Genomic DNA, 21,778 nt, shown 5'->3' with positions numbered 1-21,778 from the left:
TGTTAAAATCGTGTCCATTATGTTATCACCCGGACCATTTTTTCACAGACCTAATGAGCCTAAGCTAGCTACTATCATCGGTATGCCCATATTTATTTACCATTATACTGAACTGTCATCACTGTCACATCAATTTTATTACATTTTCTAGTTCTGCCTGATACTATTGTCACATGTCACCATCATATACAATCTACATGTATTAAAAGTTAATCGTATCTAAGGTTTCGAATACCGCCCTTACCAACTCTAAGCAAACATATAAGCACCTACGCATCTAAATTACTCTGATGTCGTCTATGTCATTTGTGTGCTAATTACAATGTCAGAAATTATCATATGAGAATTCAAAAATATTTAAAAATATTTAAAACATCCTAAGATATTTAAAAATATTTAAAAACACCTATACAAAAAGTCATAAAAAATTATTATTATTAAATAAATAGACCTAAAATTCATCTATTTACATCATATCTACCTTCTGAAAAGTGCTGAGTTATGGGCGGTGCTGTATTGACCTCTGATTGACTTCTCACAGGGCATTTGTACGGGAAGTCTGTTGGCCCATTCATGATCTAAATTTCTTATTATTCTAGACAAGTATACAGATCTTCAGTCAGGTTCAAACCCTGAGGATGTTTCGAATCTAATAACAGAATATACCTGGTTTCCAACTTCCGTAGTTTGCTCTCCCTATCTCCTCGCGCCTATTGGGAGAGACTGCATCTATTAAATAATAAGACAACCCTTTGTTATTAGATCCATGGCGTTCCTTGAAATGTCGCGCCACCGGATAGGTGTTGTCCATATTCGCTATGGCGTGGAGGTGTTGGAGTATTCTAACATGAGCTTGTAATTTGGTACTGCCCACGTAGATAAGACCACATGGGCATGTTAGAACATATACCGTGAACTCGGTTTTACAGGTTAACATTTTGTTTATTGTATACGGTTTTGTTTTGAATGGGCTAAAGTACATTTTTGTATTGACCCCGTGAGTGCATGCCTTGCATGTTGTACATTTTTTAAAACCTTTTCAGTTCTGGTACCAGGTTGGTTTAGTTATTATTTCTGGATAAGGTACCACCAAGCAATCTCTCATTGAGGGAGCTCTGCTATACGTAATGGACGCCCTCTGCGGTAGCAGGGGTCCTAATACGGGGTCGCTAAGAAGTATAACAAAAAGCACAATCTGCTAACCGAACTCTACCTCTCTGCCAAATTTGGTGTAATTCCGTTCAGCCGTTCGGGCTGTAGTCCTGGCAAAAGGTCCCTATGGAAAATTGCATGGGGAAAACACGTTTTGGGACCCCCTTTTTTCTCGGCCCCCACTCCTACGGAAACTAGGTCCTAACTATAACTGCCTACTGGCCAGTATGTATATATATATATATATATATATATATATATATATATATATATATATATATATATATATATATATATTGCCTACTGGCGGTCGCCAGTAGGTATATATAGTTAGGATTCTTTCCCTATGGGATTTTTGAAAATTCTATGTCTAATAACTTTGGCGTTTGTGGACGGAATTGGCTGAAATTTTCAGGAAAATGGAACATTTTGTTTCTGAGCAGCCCCTGAAAATTTGGGGGGGGTTCGTCAAGGGGGGCCGAGAAAAAAGGGGGGTCCCAAAACGCGTTTTTCCAATGTTAATTTCCATAGGGCGGTTGACCTCACTTTTAGCCCGAACGGCTGAATGGATTTGCACGAAACTTGGCAAAATTGTAGGGACTGTTAGCCCGATGTGCCTTTGCTAGGTCTCAATATATGTGCTCCAGTGGATTTTGAGAAATTAACGTTCAAAAAAAGATATATATCTGTGACAGCGCCCCGGGCAGCGCTCCGGTTCGCGTACTTGATGCGTAACGGAACTTCGCGAAGCGAAGCTGATTGGCTTCTGGGTGTCTGTCAACATTCTAAACAGTCCGGAGCGGCCGCCATCTTGTCTCTCTGTAGGATCTAGAGACAAGATGTGGTGAAAAACGAAGGGGGAAATGACCATAAGGGGGCATAGTAGATCCTCCCTGACCCCCTAGGTTTTATGTGGAGGTTTTAAGAGGGCCCCGCAGGGCAAAAAAAAAAAAAAAAAAAAAATTTCGTGGGGAGCGCCCGGTTCGCGAACCAGGAAGCGTTCTGGGGAGTGTACTATAAGGAAAAAAGAATGATAGACTTTTCAAATACTGTATGTTAATTGATTGTTGGTTTTGTTGATTATTTTTTAATTTCTTTATTTTTTAAGCAATTATTTATTATTGTGATTGTGTTTCAAAATTTAATAAACTTTCTAACATTTCACTGTCTGAAATGTCATTATTTTCATTGAACATAGTTTGTAATCTCTGAGGGTGTAAAATGTCCTCATTTTGAAGGAGGTCATCTACTGCTTGCACACATTGCAGTAGTTCTTGGTCTTTTGTGACGCAGTGGCGGTGGAAAAGTTTTGCTAATAGGCGACAAAATTACAAATTGATGCATCTAGGCAGATGTGTCATGCTGTAAAAAAAAACGTGCCACATGAAACCGATGCAGCAGTGATGCAAAAGATGCACCATGTTGCAAGATAGGACTCACTTCATCTGCATCAAGATACTGTTAGTTTAAAATGTATATTTTTAGGACTGTGTAGGGGCATGGAGAAGCAGAGGCTTCTGTAAGTGTCAAAGTTGTTGAAAAACTGTTTGTCCTTCAATCTTTTCCCTTGTCTTTTCTAATTTTTAAAAACATGTTTTAATATTTTTCAAATGTTTGTTCTCTCTTTCACAGATTGAAAGTATAAAAATAACAAATGACTAACTTAACGACAATTATAAGGTAAATGTTTTGTACTCTTTTCGTTATATTTCTATCACATTTAACTTCTATTAGTTCCACTGCTTCATTTCTTTAACCCTTACTTTCCTGCCTTTGCTACTTCCCTCATTCCTTTGTCTATTACTTAATTACTCTACTCCTTCCACTATTTTTCTCAGTCTCTCTCTTCTCATACTTCTTCACTCTTGTTCACTCACTCTGTCTCTATTATTGTCACTGTTTCTGACTGATCAAAAAATTTGTTTTAAAAAAAGAACAGTAAGTATAAGGGAAGGAAACAGACAGTTATGTTAAAAGAAAGATAGCTATAGGGAGTAAACTAGGGATACTGTTACCCGCAATCCACTGCTGATGATGTCACTGACCATGTCATGAATGATGTAATATGTGACATCATCAGCAGTGGATTGCGGGTAACAGTATCTCTAGTTTACTCCCTATAGCTGTCTTTCTTTTAACATAACTGTCTGTTTCCTTCCCTTATACTTCCTGTTCTTTTTTTTAAAAAAAATGTTTTGGTTCGCTCCCGGTTCGCGTACCAGAGAGCGAACCCAGAAGCGAACTAAGAGAAATAGAGGTTGGCAGAGTTCCAAATATTCTACCAATTTTTTTTATAACGGGGAGGTAGTTCTGAAAAGAACTTTTTTTTATTGTTTTTTTTATAATTTTTCTGAACTTTTTTTAGTTTTTTTGTATTTTCTGAACGTTTTTATATTTTTTTTGGGTTTTTTTGGGGGGGGAAACGAAAATGATTCATTGTAAAGGGCTCAACAGGAGCAACAAAAAAAAAAAGAATTTATTCTCTGGGGCGTTTCGGGCAATCATGATTGTCAATAGCTCTGTTGATTAGAGTGATGCTACTTTCTCTGTAGCAAATAAACTGATTGCAACGCACGCACACTTGTTTGATTTCCCCGAACCTCATTTGTATATTTGGGACCATCTCCCTCGCCTCTGGTCCCGTCACTTCCTGTACTACTGATCTTCTGTCCATCGAAGGGGGATTATCTTGCTCGTCACGTAACTGCGCAGCACTGTAGTTGATAGGATGCCACCTACTCATGTGCCGATGCATTGTGTAGTTTCCGTAACTGTACTTCTTCTCGGTCCCTCTGGACAGTCTATCTTTACATATAAGGCAAGTTACGTATCGTGCATTGACTTTCTTTTGGCCCCGGGGAAATTAAAAAAATTGCCAAATATAGTTTTCTTTCCGATGAGACCTCCTGGGCTCCTCAGACAAAAACTGCCTCTCTTCCTGCTCTTCCTCCTCTTCCTCTTCTTCCTCTTCTTGCTGAATTATAACTTCAGCAGGTGGTCCTCTCTTCCTTGGATATGGTGGAGGTGGTGGGGAAGAACCAGCTGAAGCTACTAATGAAGCCATTGCTCACTGATAACAAAGGGTCTTTCTCTCACAAAGATGAAAGTCAGAATGAGGAAAGAAGGAGGGGTTTTCATCATTTGGGAAAAACAATAGTTCTAAACCAATGAAAAGTGTTAATTTTAGATCACATGACCTAGTCTTACATCATTAGGAAACCAAAAGTGAAATTAACCAATGAAAAGTGTTATAAACAAGTCACATGACCTGTTCCGCTCACGTTACGCGCTGCGCGCCGCGCCCCGGATCGCTTCCGGTTCGCGGTCGGGAGCACTTCCGGGAGCGCTAACGCGGCGCGTCATAAGACGCATTACGCGACAACGTGATATGTCGCGCTTCTGCGATGCGTCACGATGTTGATTTCTAATGCGGCAGTTGCGCAAACGGAACGTTTACCGGTTAGCGGACCGGGTCACGGCATCAAATTGAGCTAACGGAAAGCTTCCCGGTTCGCGAACCGGCAGCGAAACAAAAAAAAACAATTAAAAAAAATATATAATTAAAAACATTAAATTACAAAAATTTTAAATATATTTTTAAATTAGAATAAAAATACATTTTACAGCTACAGATATTAGCTTTTAAAAAACCATTGAAATTCACTGAAAAAACCATAGGTTATAGACCATATATAGTTAGGAATTAGCATTTGCAAAACCTTGAAAATTCACTGAAAAAACCATAGGTTATAGACCATATATAGTTAGGAATTAGCATTTACAAAACCATATTTTACTCACACAAAACCATTGAAATTTCATATATAGTTAGTTGCCCTAACTATATATCGCGCACCCGCAATCCACTGCTGATGATGTCACATATTACATCATTCATGACATGGTCAGTGACATCACTGATGACATCACTGATGACATCATTCATGTGGTAATACGATGAACCTCTTCAGACTCTAATATAACCTTAGATACACTCAGTGTAAACAGACACTCACAGATTGTCACTCATCCATGGAGTTACTCATGCACCTACTCAGTCATGCAAAGAATCAATCACACCTCCATTTCCTCAACTATACAGTTATACACACCTTACTAATTCAAACATATTCTAACATATTTTTACTCTCTTATACAATCACTGATACAAGTTCTCAATGATCCATGCAGCCACTCACACATTCACTGGCTCTTCTGCACAGTTATTTATATATGTCTACTCTCACATGTACTGTGTTTTACATATGTACTTACTTTGACATGTAGCACTGAGATATCCATTCACTCAGCAATACACTCATGCACACAGTCAACTGCCCATGCAGCTGTTTCCACATGCACTTTTGAACCCATACATATAGTGAATCAACTGCTCACACATCTATGCACAGAGTCATACACCTTCCATCAACTCACACACACACTCACTTTCCCATACAAATACTTGGGCAAACAATCAATAACCCATATAGTTACTCATATAGCTACTGATCAACACATGCAGCAGTATACAGTTTTGTGTGAGTAAAATATGGTTTTGTAAATGCTAATTCCTAACTATATATGGTCTATAACCTATGGTTTTTTCAGTGAATTTTAAAGGTTTTGCAAATGCTAATTCCTAACTATATATGGTCTATATATATATATATATCCAAGCTACCAAGTACCCAAACGTACAAGGAGCACCCGGACCTCAGCTGCACACAAGGAGCCTTAAATGGTAAGCACGCCTCCAGCACAACGATTCCTTTCACTGTTCAAACTGCCCTGGATGCCTGATGCGTTTCGAAGTGTCCCCACTTCTCTTCAGAGGCTTTGGCAGTTTTAAAAGAACGCTTGAGGCACGACCCCATTAATTGCATTGATGCACGCCCTGGATGGGACTTATGGGACTTGTAGTGCCTCACGTCACGCAAATGTTCAGCTGGCAACTTTTCAAGCCCACAGATGGGCCTCGCTGTGAGAGATTCGTGCAAGATCCATACGCTGCTGCCCCACGATATCGGCCCATTAGTCAACAGACCGCATGGCCCCCGGTTCTTTCAGGGTGGTGCTCCTTATGCGGCAGGGTTTTATTGTTATAACTTCCCTCATTGTATTCTATAGAAGTGTTTTCTAGTACAAATTGTTGTCTGTGTGTGGTGCCTCACTTAGTTCATGCAGAGCTGTTTTGGCCATGTTAAGGCTGCAGTAGAATTAGAAGTGGAAATTGTAAATTTACATTTTCGTTTTCTTGTGTGGTTTTGTATTTTGTATTAACATGTCCCTCCTTAAACCCCCTCTTAAATGTGCCTTAACCCCACCCCTTTTTGTAGTAATTATTCACTATTTGCCCACCACTCCCACTAGTCAATCCCACATTTACTACTTAATCCTAGGTTTACTTATTTTATGATCTCTGCTCCGGGTGTAGAGTTCTCTGTACGTGGCCGGACTGGGAACCCACAGCAGCCCTGGCAATTTTTTGGGACCAGCCCTCTGGGGAGAGGAGGGGTGTAAGTGTGAAGCACTGCAGCTTTTGTTACCATGGGCTAACATTGCATCACCACTGCAAAACCAGTCCCCAGTAACAAAACCGGCCCCCACATTGCAAAATCGGCCTCCATTCTTCTAGCCTCCCGAGGAAACTTCTGATGCCCGCTGTGGCCAGTCCGGCCCTGTCTCTGTGCATAAAAGCTAGGAGAGATGGAGATCTCTTGTCGTATGTTTGTGCATTCAGTTTTGTAATTTGGGAAGTAGAAGTACCTGAGTATTACTTTGCATACTCCCAAATACTTTCAGTGAATCAGACCCATCTAGTCTAAGCACCTTCTAGGTGTCTATAACAAGACTGTGCCAGCACCCATAAACACTCATTAAAAGCCGGGCACTAGTTTGGGCTGGTAATTGGGCTGGTAATTGTAAGCCCAGAAATTACAAGACTGCAGAGTGTTGTGATAAGACGGTACACACTTACTGCATCCTTCAGAGTCTTGGGACTCGAAAGGGTGAACATTCGGAGCCTTAGTTTTCTATTTGAAACTTGTCACCTGGTCTTCAGAATTGAAATGGTTTGGATTACATTTCTTTTCAGGTGTTCAAATGTATGTGAAGCCAGACTCTAGTGATGTTATGCTTCCTAAAACCCAAATTTCAATAACATAAAACATATGTTGTGACAATATAGGGTTGCACCTTTCGAATAATCTATAGCTGAAGAATTAACACAATAAAATGCTAAAAATTGTGAGATAATCTGGTGGATTCCAAAGTATTAGTCAGCCCTGGAAACAGTGAATTCGAGAGAATCTAGGGCTAACCAATTACCTCAGCTTGTTTATTCGTGAATGCTGGCACTGGGACTCCCCAGACCACATAGTTAAAGTCCAGTTCCTTGCAATTGTTTCCACGTTCTTCCATTTTTGTGTGCGAAATTCCTAACTAGAAAAAACCCACAATTTTTGAGTATAAACCTCAGAGTATCCACAGCTGCATCTAAGTCCTCTATTAACATTGTACATCGATGACTGGTAAATAAACATGAGGAAATATTATATTCCTACACTTGACAGCCAGACCTTACACTGGCTGCCAATATACTTTTTTATTCAACATGTATTTTTCATAAGTGAACTAGCATATTCGCGGATGTCTCTTCATATTTGTAGTTTTGTTTCAGTTCATAGAAATGCTGACATCCCTATGACACAGAATTGTACATTCAAACAGGTACAAAGCCATTAATGAAGCAGCAGGTGCAGTGGCACCAGGGCCTAAGCCTCTGGGTAGCGACAGAGCACTGCACACCAGTTATTGTCTTAACTCCATTTTTCAAACTTACTGATGCCCAGGGGCACTGTCAGGCTGGCACGACAATGTAGGACACAGCAATTTTCTAAAAGAAGTGTGAATATATAGTTCTTCGATTCAACACACAGGACTTTTTACTTTTTTTAAATTCAAGTAAGGACGTAATAAGGTAAACATTTTAAGAAAACAGGCAGACACCAGCAGACAGAAGCCAGGAGGGTCTGTCAACATAGAATATCTCACTCTGTAGGGCATTTATTTGGCCAGGGCATTTAAATGTTAACTCTCAAAATGTTGGTATGAAGTCAGAGCAATCACAAAGATATTACAGTAGTGTGACAGAGATATTATCCTTCACCAAGCTAGATCTAAGAAGTTGTCCTCCATGGAGAACTCGAAAGTGATGAGAATCCCTGACTTCACTTTACAGATACAGCAAAGGCATGCATCCTTCCTATCAGTAAAATGATGACTGCTGGAGCTAGCACTAACCCATGCCATGCTGTTTCCCGCCTGTCCGAAAAAAACTGGCATACTATGGTGCTCACTTCTTCACAGTGCAGGAAGACACTTGGCTAGACATTGAGCTGACTCCTCTTAAATCCAATAGTCCTTATAGTGCATGTTTGTCATCATAACGTTGTCAGTCCACTGACAAAGCAGGCTGAAATTGATACTCAAGATATTTTGTCATACAAATCATAAGAAGAGCAATTCATTGCATCCTCACAGGTGTGACAACAAAAAGCTTTAACATTGTCCATGGACAAAGTTAAAAGGTTGGGTTCTCATGAAATCCACACAAAAGAGAATGAAGAAAAAGTGTTTGGTTTGTCCTTTAATAGTTCATTGCATCAGGCCATGGAAAAGACACAGCCTACAGAAAAACTTAATTCAAGCATCTTTTAAACTCATACTTCATTTAGCGTAAAACTCTTAGTTTATGTTTAAAAGCATTATAAAATCACTCAAATATATATTATATATAAGCATTCTGTAAGGTTTGTCAGTGAATAATACACGTAAATATGCAATTGTGAATATAGCCTTTCCATTTGACCAAATCATTTTAATTAATCTAGAATCTACATAATATTAGGCATCTATACTAAAATTTGAAAGCTCTAAAATGTAACATAAACGTTTTGCACCAATATAGGCTGTCAAGTCATTCTGCAAGAAATGCTGCTTTCATGTTTCAGTTTCACATCTTTTTAGAAATAAAAGGAATCTATACTACTATTATAAAGAGAGAACACAAACCTTTTGGCAAGGTAAACTCGGGAACCACAGCGCCAATCCGAACACCCGATACATTGTAGAAATTGTCAGGGTGTGCAGATGGACATAGGCTATAAAAAATAAAAATAAAACGTACATTTAAATATATAACTTTAAAAAAAAAGTAGTGCCCTGAAAGTAGCGCCGGCCGCGACGCTGCTCTGGCCGTGACGCAGCACTGGCAACGTGCGTGATGACGAGGAGAAGAGAAATGGAGCTGCGGTGAAGTGAGCATGGAGCTGCGGTGAAGTGAGGAGCGCGGGCGCGTCATGGCGAAGAGGAGCGGCGGTGAAGTGAAGATCGCGGGAAGGCAGCTTAGGTAAAGTAAATGCTCATTGAAATCAGGGCGTGAGGGAGTCGGGCCGGGAGGGGGGCGGCAGTGGGTGTGCACAGAGGGACAGGCGGGAGGAGTGGGGGAGGGAGGGAGTCGGGCGGGAGGGGGTTGGGGCGGGAGTGGGAGCGGGTGTACTGCCCCCAGCCCCTTTCTGCCCCAGGCAACGCTGGGGCGGGCTGCTAGTTAGTTATAAAATTCATCACAAAATCACTATGTTTATTGACTCTACCATTCTCTAACTAACCAAGATGTGACACTAAACACAACCATGGGAAACCACTTGGAAGAAAGGATAAGTGCGGGCACAGAATGCACCACGGATTTTATACGAATAAGGTGCAAGCCTGATAAAATGTAAGAACTATCTAATAATGCGAATACATTAATCAATCGCAAAAACAATCTGACAGCTAACCCAGTAGAGGCTTGGGAGGTCTTTACGAAGGAATTTGGGTTAAGGTTTGTCACACAGATGAGGACCCCTACAGTGAGTCTGCGGGGCTCCTTCCCAGGGACATCAGCCCCTCCCGAAATAAAAATCCTCAACCTGAATATAATTCAAGGCTTATGACAGCTTCGCAAACAACCGCAAAGCAAAGTCCTGCAAAGTGAGCTATGGCACTTGAAGGCCAAGTTAAACAAGCTGATCTGGGAAAAGGACAAAACAAACAAATGAAGATCTTTGGGCAAAAATTTTGCACGATTCGAAACTAAAAAACAGTGCCTGGCTAATAAATTGCCTACAACGACCAGGGCACCCAGGAATAAACTCACACATTACAGAATCTGATTGGGAACACCATTTTTACAATCACCTTAATGACAATCATCAAGAGGGGAATTCTGCTGAGGGAAAACTGCAGATTACCGAGAGGAACAGGAGAGATTATAACTCAGACTACATTGGAAAAAAGGAAAGGTGAAGGAATAAAGTACAATAAGAACCGGAGCAAACAAAAGTTGCATGGGGAGGAAGGCACAATGGTTGTTAAACTAACATCATATAGCAAAGAACCAAGTATCGAAATAACAGCAGCTCAGATAAAGTTACACATTTCTAAAGGGAAGCCAGAAGGAGCCCCAGGTCCAAATGCAATGCCACCAATCTTGTATAAGTATTATATAGAATTCTGGAGTAACACATTTACTCCAATCTGTAGAAGCATCCAGGAAACAGAAACAAGCCCGGCCTCTTGGAAAGGATCGATAATCAGCCCAAATTACAAATAGAGCAATAGGAGTAGCCCTAATAATTACTGTCTCGTTGCCCTACAGGATATAGAGGGTAAGTATTACGCAGGGCTCGTCCTAGAGGAATTGTCATCCTGGGCATGGTCCAAAAACATCATTCCCGTAAACCAAAGAGGGTTCTGCAGAGGGCACGGCACCACCACTAACCTCTTGGTGCTAACTTTGCTGATAGACGCGGCCAAAGCTGCAAAAAGATTGCTATTTTTTTGCTCCATAGATTATATTGCAGCATTTGACCACTTAGATTGAGCCAAACTCTGACAGAAGCTGGAAAAGTGGGAGATACCTAAGCCTCTCCTCAATCAGTTGATCCTATTACATACCAATTCCTGGGTCAAGGTTAAGCTGGGAGCTGGGACGCACCTCTCAGGGTGAATTAACACGTCCAAAGGCCTAAAACAAGGGTGTGTTCTAGCCGCCATGCTTTTCAACCTCTTGTTAGCAGACCTCCAAGGGAAATTGGATAATGGTACATCGCACGCCCCACGGTTGGGAAATATCTCACTCTCCAACTACCTATACGCGGACGGCCTGGTTTTAATAAGCCGGACCCCAATTGGTCTTCAACATCTGCTGGATATTACCAACAAATTCTCGCAATGTAATGCATTACACATTAACTTATGGAAACCAAAAATGATGGCGGGGAATTATAATAAGATCAAGAAAACCATGTGGTAAATGGACTGGAGCAGCCTAGACTGGGTAACCAATTACAAGTATCTTGGAGTTCTACTTGACAGCAGAGGTTCATACAAACCCCAACTGGAGGCCTTGCGATGGAAGGGCAATGCGTGCTATCTCGCAGTAAAGCCCTAAAGAAAGTCCTACCAGACCGAACACTAGATCCCCTACTACAGGTTTTTCAAAGACATGCTCACATATTGGAGTGAGCCACTGCAAGGGAGAGATGCAACAGTTTTAGATAAAATAACTGGTAGGTCATATAGAGCAAACTTTCTGCTGCCAAACTATGTGTCACCCTCTCAAATACGCCTGGAATTCGGCCTTCAGAAGCAAAACGTGGAAAAAAGGAGTGCTTATATAAAAATGTGGCACAAGATCAAAGGCGCTGAGCAGGGATCCCTAAACGCACATTTATGTTTGAACTCTCGCATCAAGAGAAATCACCCCCCAGAGAATATTTGGTCAAATCATTGGAAGGGCTTGAATTGACCAACCTCTGGGAATCCTCTATAGATCACAAGAGCTTCAAAAAGGTTGTAACCAAAGTAAAAAAGCTGATATTACAATAGAAGACAAGGAAACTTTGGTCAGGGAGGCTCACAGATGGACAGTAATTAATGACCATGCAGCTCTTACTCCACAAGCTTCAAAATGGGAGTTAAACAAAAGATAAAAGAAAAATTCTTAAAATTGTGCTTTGACGTTATACCAATTCTCGCTCACTTGCTGCCATGGAAAAGGAGACAGAGGAACAGTCCTGTTGTCTTTGTGGATCAGGAACAGAGGATCTAACACATATTATTTGCATTTGCCTGATACTGTTAGATATAAGACGTGTCTTACTTCAACCAACATTGAATCAGAAGGGTATCAGGACTCGTAGGCAAGCAGGAAATTTATGTTTTAACCCAGAAGAGATCCAACTAAACTGCCAATTAACAAAGTATTTTGATAAAGTGGAAGAAAGATTCAAGCTTACGTCGCTAGCGACAGCAGAATAAAAGACAGTTGGTCCACCCTTATTGAGCACTTTAGTAGCCAAGAATTATTGTACGTTTGAAGCATAAGCACTTTATCCATGCTCTTATATATGTTAAATAGCCTGAACTGACACTCTGAAGCACTCTTGTCCACATTTTTATCATCGCAAAGGGCAAGGGCTGAATAGATAACAATATCAGGACTCATGACGACCCTTACTTAAAACGAAACAGTTCGAAAGACTGGATTTTAATGTTAAAGTGTAAATTAAGATAATGATTTTTCTCTTTACTTTTCTTTTTAAGTACTTTTAATGTCTCAAAGGATTCTTCTTTTAAAATGGTGAGTTTTAATTAACTGTACAATAAATTACTTATTTACTTACTTACTAACTAACCAAGAACACTTTTACAGTGCTGGATGGTTCAACTTAACTCGTCCTGTATTATTTCTCTACCCACCTGCAAGGGGCACATTTAAATGTCATTGTTATTTTCTATAGTTTTGTCTCAATTAGAAAAATCTGTATGTTCACTCTAACAAGCAGTATCGCCCAGGTATGGCGTTCCACAGAGAATCCAGTACATCCGTTTGGCGACCGGGCAGTCTGTGCCATGGTCACCAATAATGAGACAGAAATGATCCAGTAAGATCAACACTACACTCCCCAGCACAAGTTTATAAAGACTGAAAAGTGGGAATTGATGTGGTCACTTTTCTTCGAACATTTGAGGTTCGCCCCCCTGAGGTTGTCGTTGCAGAGGACACTAGAAGCACTGACTGTTGTGGAGACTCGATCGATCTACCCATGTTAACGCCACTGACAACTGATGCTATCCTTTGAACTGTAATACATACATGACTATGTATGCTGCTGAGATATTAGGAAATGTATGACAAATGTGAACATGAGTGATGAGCAGGGGCATAACAAAACACCCTGACAGGCCCACCAGTGTCGGATGACCACCACATCTCCTAGTCCTCAGTGGCCCCCTCAGCCTCAGCTTGTCTTTCTTTTGCTAACTGTCTGGCAGTATCTTTTCATGTTCTCTGTGCACCATGCTGGAGCAGAGCTGCTCCTAACATCAAAGAGTAAAAACAAACATATTGAAGAGAGTGGGAGTAGGCACCTTGAGTGAGCGGATAGGATTCCTTGTATAAACAAACAGGCTACCTCTCAATACTGCAGCAGATGCAGCTGCACTGGTCCTCAGAGTTGTGAGGGGTCCACTGCTTCCTCATTAATGCCTGTCTTTTATTACCCAACAAGGAGATGAATGTACACCCCAGCTCTGTTACTGCTTCGGTAGCAGATTGATTCTTTGCATTAAGGCATGTGTAAGGAAGTTGCTGTAGATCATGCTCTGGGTTTATGAATCAGCTTGTGTGTAATGAGATGCCTAAGAAATACGGTGATTACTGGGGGTTCTGATTTGAGTAAACAAGCAATGGATAGTTTAAAAGAAAGCAAGACTGGACCTGCTTACCAACTCCTTCTGGGGAGAGAGGAGGGTCTGATATGCAACCTCAGTGGTATCAAGAGCCTTTTTGGAAGGAGGACCCTTTAAGATGGGTTGGAATGGCTCACCAGGACAGAGAGGGACCAACAGAAATTTTCCAGTGTTGTTGTGCATCAACAGAAGGTCTATCTGTCTGTTTGAGGCATTAATTAGCTCAATTGAGGAGGTGGGATGTAAGTGAAAGGAGGTCCTACAACATGATGCCCCTTGCTGAAATATTTTCTCAGATCAGAAAACATCCTGTAAACTGTATGATTTCTTACCTCAAATGTTATAGCCAGATAAAAGCCACTAAAACGTGGTTCCAGTTATGACCTTTTTAATGCATATAGTAAATCCTGATGATTGAGATACATCTATATGTCAAAGCTCTCAAACCCCCACTGACAAGTTCTTAAATAAGCATTTTTGTAATCATAGTTCTATGGCATATGATGCCTCTAAGACTGCTTGGTGTTCCAGTTTACTGATCAGTTTTGAGGATGTTTAAGGAGCTGCATAGATACACACATCATTGTCAAGCGGGCACATGGTATATGCAAAACTTTCAATTAGTTCTAGCATTTTAGACCAAATCACTCTAAATTCTATGACATGTAGTTTTGTACTCATGGGACAAAAATTAGAGTTTATTGACATCTTTTGGATAAAGCGTCCAGGAGTGACTGTAAGTGTGACACATAACACAGTGCCACTTGGCTGCTCTGCACAGCTATCCTTCCACAGCTGCCCATGTTCTGTAAGGTAAGCCTACATGCGTACTGCCCATCCACTACCTTTTTGAGAGGAGAGCCCATGTTATATACTTGTAAGAGAGGCTGGCACTGCTGCTTGCTTTCTGTGTTATAACTGTTTAGAAAGGGAGGCTTCCACAGTTGCTTCTGTGTTTGTGTTCATGCTTTATTCCAAGGATGTATGCACAGTTCATGCCCAGACTGTCCAAAGCTGTGTTGAAAGGGAGGCTCCCAATGCTATACCTATTTTATGTAAGGGAGGCTTGTTCCCACTGCTGTGCATGATTTGTGCAAAAGTAATTGTCACAGATTCTGTCCAGACTGTGCTTTTTTCTGTGTGCGGGAAGGTTGCCTTATTGCTGTCTACAGTGTCTCCATTCTATTTGTGATGGAAGCAGGCACAGGAGCTTCTCACGCTGTGCTAGTTTTGTGTTGGGGATGCTTGGGATGCTGCTCTGCGTGTTGGCTCTGTCCTACATGAAAGAACCTGGCAATGATTCTGCCCATACCAAACCTATTCTGTGTTCGGTACATTTGCACTATCGCTGCCTGTAGTGAACCTCTTCTTTTTGTTGGGAAATCCTCCATTGCATTGTAAAAACAGGCTCAACATACTATTGAAGGATGTTGAAGAAAATTAGAATATAAGAAAGGAGTGGTTGGCAAAACAGATGATAAAAATAGAAACTTGAGGGGTCAGAAACAATGAAAAAGAAAAGGGGAAACTTGACAGATAAAAAAGAAAGGGAAGAGAAAGAAAAGAAAAAGGGAAATTAAACAAGCAGAAGAGAAAAACGAGGATGAAAAGATCCAAAATGAGAAAGAAACAACATAAACGCATAAAAAATGAAAAAAGATGTAACAGTGAAAGAAAGGAGAGGGTAAAACAAAAAAGGACATGAAAAATGGGGTTATGAGTAAAGAAATGAAGAAGAAAGAGACAAGAAAATGCATAAATTGAAAAGAAAGGGTAGTGGTAGAAAGAAAGAAAAAAAGGCAGGGGCAAAAACATACATAAGTAGCAAGGCGTTTCAAAGAGACAATTGAAAAAGCAAGGAATTGACTACTGAAAGGATAGAGACAATAGGAGCAACGTCTAAAAAATAAGAAAAAAGCATGAGAATGAGCCCATGAGATGGAGACCAAATAGGAGCAAGAGGCAAACTGAGGGAGAGGAGGGGAGCTATTCAGCACAAGAGGGATAAGGATATGAAGATGGGTGGATAGAGATGCAGCAGAATATGTGGAGAGATGGCAGTGGTGGGAGATTAAAATAAAACACAGAAATAATAAAAGGGAGAGAGCTGTTGCAAGAAACAAGGAATTGAGCAAGCTGAAAGGAAAATTGGGACATATATAAATAAGACGACAAAGGGGAATATTATAGTGAAAATTTCATAGAAGAAGTTGGAAGACATGTGAGAATAAAAGAGGTAGCCATGACAAAACTGAAGATTCAGGGATTAAAGAATGAGAGGGGTTAGAGGAGGAAGAGCAGAGTAACAGTAGCCCCAAAACAAGAAAAAGAGAGGGTAGGGAAATAAAAGAAATAGAGGTTATTCCTTGCTGCCATTCTGGTAGTACAAACAGCCACATCATCACTTCCAGTAATTGCGTGTATTGTGGCTTATTGCTGGTCTCTTGTTTCCGTCTATCTGCACTGTCCAACTGAACCTCCAACCCAAATTTGATCCACACATCTGCAAATTGACTTCTGCAGCCAGTCTTACTAAATATCTTGGGGAGCTGGTCTGAAGCACCATTCAATGTTCCTCATGTGCCTGAACATTCTCAGTGGGTATTGGGTGAGTCCGTCTACATTTCCACGGGCAGGGAAGCCAGATTCAAGTCAGAAGCAAGCAGTTACTAGTGAGATGGGCTTGTTAAGCAATGAGACACCTGCCTTGCTGTAGGTCTAGTGTTGCAAATGTTGCTGCTGCATATTTCTTGAGCTGGAACTGCTTGTGATATCACCCATGTTTTCTACACTGTTTGTATTCTTCTAATTTGTATTCCAGTACCTGAAAACATAATTGAATCCCTATATCTAATCCTTAACATTAGTCATTTTACTATAACTTAAGTAATGGGTTTTCAGTATCCGTGTACTTGGGTGCCAAATAATCTTAGTGGAGAAGTCCATTTAAAAGAAGGAAGAGCACAGCCAGACAATTGTATAGCAAAGAGTATAGCCCTGGAAATCCGTGACATTTTTATAACCTTTAAAAAAAAAACCAAGCTACAAATATTTATTGACACAATTGTATGAGAGTTGTCAGAGTTGGAGATATTCATAGCTTTATGAGAATCTCTAAGTGACCTATCAGCTTTAGGTTGGTCTTCCCCAAAACTTTTGCCTTAATCTTCCTGTTTTTGCTGAGTTTGATTTTGTAGCCCTTAGTACTCTGAACACTTTACCACTGCTAAAACCAGTACTAAAGTTCTTGTGATCACTCTCTAGAACATGGTAAAATGGACTTAAACCAGATCAACCTATTTCATTGACTTAAAAGTCCATAGTAAAGTAGTACTACTTGTACCTAGTCCCTGAAAATTAATTGCTACTAGTGGGTGTGCAGTACTTATTTTGCCACTCACTTAAGTAGCCCTCCAAACATGGCTCAGGCCTGCTACTGAAGTCTGTAAGTGCAATTAAAAATGTAATTTCAACCTGACAAAACAAACCTTTTGCCATAGTCCATCCTTTTTATTAAATAAGTCACCACTAGGGTAGGCCATAAACAGACCGTAGGGCAGGGTGCAGTGTATTTAAAAAGTCAGACGTGTGCTTTTAACTTTTACATGTCCTGGTACTAAAAACTTACATTTGTTTTTCACCACTGTAAGGCCTACCACTCCCATAGGATATCATTAGTTTAATGTATTATATTTAATAAGTGATAAATTTCATTTGGGAGCTGGTATGAATGTTGAGATTGATGTATAAAAAGTTTTATTTTAAAACCTTCTTTAATAGTAAAGTCGGAATATAAGTCACAATTCCGAAAATGCCACTTTTAGAAGTTCATCAAGAAGATGATGATGGAATACTTGAATTAATGTGAGCCACTGGCAATCGCTCAGGCCAATCCATCAGTTTTCACCCCCCATGCAACCTCAGTTTGGACCTAGCTATATGCAAATCAGCCTTGACCCTGTTCCAATCAGAACAGTCAGCCCAAACAACCAGGCCAGGTCCTCCCTTAGCTGGAAAACAAGCAACCCAGGACTGGTTTTGCACTTACAATAGGCTCATCAGCCAGATATAGCTTAGTTCCTTTGGCACAGTGATCATTGGACCCACATCTGGGTGTACCCATCATACTTAAAGCAGCAACTTCAACATCAAGGTAATGGATGGAATGCTTGAATTAATCTCAGCCACTGGTAACTGCTCGCATCGCCAGCGCCGATCCAACTGGCACATCTGGGAGCACTGGCCGGAGAGCTCAAGAGAAGTTTCACCCGGTCAGGGACTTCGAAGGAAAGGAGAGGCCAGACTGTGTTGTTGCATTGCCCAAGAACAGGAGATACCAGGGGGCTGATCGTTGCCCCCGAGATGACGCTGCCTTGGCCGATGCTCTAACTGCGTCTCGAGGATCGACTGACCGGTTCCTCGCCTTGACCCCCCACAGGGTGATGTGGCCACGGCGGACAGAGGTAGGGATCCAGATCCTTTGCCCGCTGCGCCCCCAGACGATCGATGCCTCCAAAGACTTGTACCCTGCTGATGTCTCGCCTCCATACACTGTGAGGAGGGTGCGAGCGAGTTGGTGAGTCCGGGCGCGTGCTTGTCATCAGCTGGGGGCGAAACAAGGAGGGTGGGGGGGAGCCCGAATAAATGAGTAGAGGCACATTAGGACCGCCGCATGAACGGGTCAGGACTCATGGAATCTGAGTCAGATTGTGGCGCCAATAGGACTGCATTGCAGAGGTCCATGAGTCTGTAGTGCCCGATTATCAGTAATGCTAGGAACATCCCAGCGCGGACCACAGCGGACCCCCTACAACCGAAAGTGCATATTCCAAGGTCACTAGAAAATATAATAAAAGGAAGGACAATAGACATTGGAAAGGAAAGAAAAAGCAGAGGAGTCAGGGCCCGGCCTGCCTGACCTTAAAATGGCGGCCACCGCTGACATCCAGATATGCACAGTTACAGCAGTACCCCCCTCACTGTTGTTATTGCAATCTTAATCTGCACACACTGTAGGACATCGTCTACTGCTGTGGATCACAGCCATCTGTAGTGCAGGAGGATAAATTGTAGAATAGCATTTCCAAAATGTGAGCAACAAGTAAGGGCAAGGGAAAGAGGACTACGAAGGACTGCTAAGTAGCAACATGTAAGGGCAAGGGAATGAGGACTACTAAGCAATAGAGAGAGAGAAAGGCAGTCAGATCACAGAGAAGGCTGACAAAATTGGAGGCCATCTTGAAATAGTCTTTAATCAAGGAAAGATAAAAGAAAGACTGAACATTGGACTGGCAACACAGAACAAGCAGAATGTAAACAAAAATCAAGCAAGACAAGGAGATAATTTGGATCTTCAACACAGTTAATAAATGGCAATTCTCCTTACCAATCAACAAATTTGGCGGACAACCACTTAGAACCAGTAAGCATGAACGCCCACATCATAAAGTATCCTACCAAACTATCCAAGAATGCAGCTTAAAATTTCAAGCATAACCTAATGAGGAAAAGCCCAGACACGCTGATCTCTGACCCCGCGTTTAACATAGTTAAAGGCATTATTGTGAATGACATGATGTTCTTTACAAGAAGAACGGCAAAATGGCGCAATGCCATTACTAATATGCTCAACATAAAAACTATAACCAATATCCCACATGGCACAAAAATTATGACCAATTCATCACCAAAGTGCAGAGCAGAGAACTGAAGATCTGAACAACACCTGAGTCCACAAGAAGTCACTCTAAACTCCGGGGACACTACCACCACAGACAGCATACTAACTAGAGAACCTCAGGAACCACGACAGTCTACGCAATTAACAGACACAACCGGAATAGGAAGCACGTCGCTCAAGTATGATACAGATAGGACAGAAATATCTAATCGATATGCGAAAAACTACAGAGAAAGTCATCAGAGGGAAGAATCAACACCTCTCCTCAGTCTCGGAGCATCTCCGACAATTAGGCTACTCTCAGAAAACCAGGAAATACCAGATATGGAAGATTCCACACCAGCCATACCCCACTCTACTCCAGCTCAAAGAACATCTAGAACTGTACGAAACGTATATCACCCAAACATGGTATTAAGTGCACAAAGCTTGGATAGCGCATCCAACAATGCAAATAACGGTGGAGCAGACAACCAAAATATTTAAAAAAAGAAAAGGATCCCGATGAAGAGAACAGAGAAGGGGAACGGTAACGCAAAATGTGAATCCCGAAATAAGCAGGGGAACACACCCAATACATCACCCCAGACCCTGAGAGAAATCAAAGAGCTTCAAATAAAAATGGACAACATGTCGCAGGACATACTAAGCACTCTGCAAGCGATGGAAAAGTTACGTGAAACTACAGAAAGCACCCATATCAAAGTCGAGCACATCAAAGAACTATTATATAACTCTCAAAGAAAGAGTAATGAGACGGCGATGCCTTTATCAAATAGGCATAATCGACCATATATGAAATGTAAAGACTTAACGGAAGAAGAAACCCTATCCTTACTTCGGGAGTATGAGACGACGTCCCGCAGTAAAGGGGAGGAAATCAGAACAGTCCAGATCGATGCTAATAAAACATCCAGACAGAACGAGAGGAAACCCAACCTTAATAACTTACAACAAGTCCAGATAATCACGAGCCGCAAAATCTGAACCCAAATAGCGCTTGAAAACCACTGAAATGCCTACTGCTCAACTGTAGGTCCGCAGCAAAACATGCTTCAGACATAGCTGACCTCATCATTAGCCAGGAAATTGACATGACAATCCACACGGAAACATGGCTATCGGAATCATCATCTCCGGTCATGGATCTTCTATTGCCCCCTCAGTATAACATTGTGAGACTGGATAGACTAAAAGAGACAGGGGGTGGCTTTGCCTGCATCCACCGTTCAGATATAGAAGTAGGCCAAATGCAATCAGAACCACTCAAATCCTACGAATACCTAGGTCCCAATATAAGACCGGCTAACAACCAAAGATGCAACTTGCATGCACTTTATCACCCACCAGGAAATAATATGTCTTTCCTAGAACAACTAATGGAGATCATCCTGGCTAACTCTAACACTGACGCAAATAACATATTCCTAGGGGATTTTAATCTACACTGGAACAACAGCAATGACAAACAGGTCAACGATTCTAAAGACTTTTTAGCGGAGCTCAACCTTTCCCAAGCATGCACACAGCCATCGCACTCGAAAGGAGCTACGTTGGACTGGATAATTTAAAAAAACAATACCATCTTAGTCCTCTCAATAGAGCCGTGCGACTGGTCAGATCGCCATGCCATAACCTTCCTGATTCCCACATGATAAAAGAACAAGAACAAACAACCTAATAAGCTCAAAAAGTGGATGCGGGACACTAAAGACTCGAACATTGAACTTCTATTAGAAAGCTGTGAGAAGGACCTAAATCCACCTAACAACTTGCAGAACGTGAATGATCTAACAGACCAGTACTTTTCATCAATAACGAATATGGTTAACACCACCATGCCACTAAAACTGAAAAGAGTTATAGAGAAGGTTAAAAATCCATGGTTTAATGGGACACTGAATGAGTAAAGACGGAAATTAAGACTGGCGTCTGCACAGAGGTAATGACGGACAGAGCGGGGCCTCCATCTTCCTGAGCAGGGTCCAGGAGAGGTGAGGTCTAGTCCCCGGTTAATCTGGATGTTCGACACACCAGTTCTGACATGGAGGAGTATGAATATGGACTAAAATGTCCATCTATATCCTTTACATTTGAACAATAATATTTCATTTATATTCTTTGTATTCAAACCAGCGGTAGCAA

Source organism: Lissotriton vulgaris, chromosome 9, assembly GCF_964263255.1.
Source record: "Lissotriton vulgaris chromosome 9, aLisVul1.2, whole genome shotgun sequence".
Classification (NCBI taxonomy): Eukaryota; Metazoa; Chordata; class Amphibia; order Caudata; family Salamandridae; genus Lissotriton; species Lissotriton vulgaris.
Note: the sequence above shows the minus strand (reverse complement) of the source record.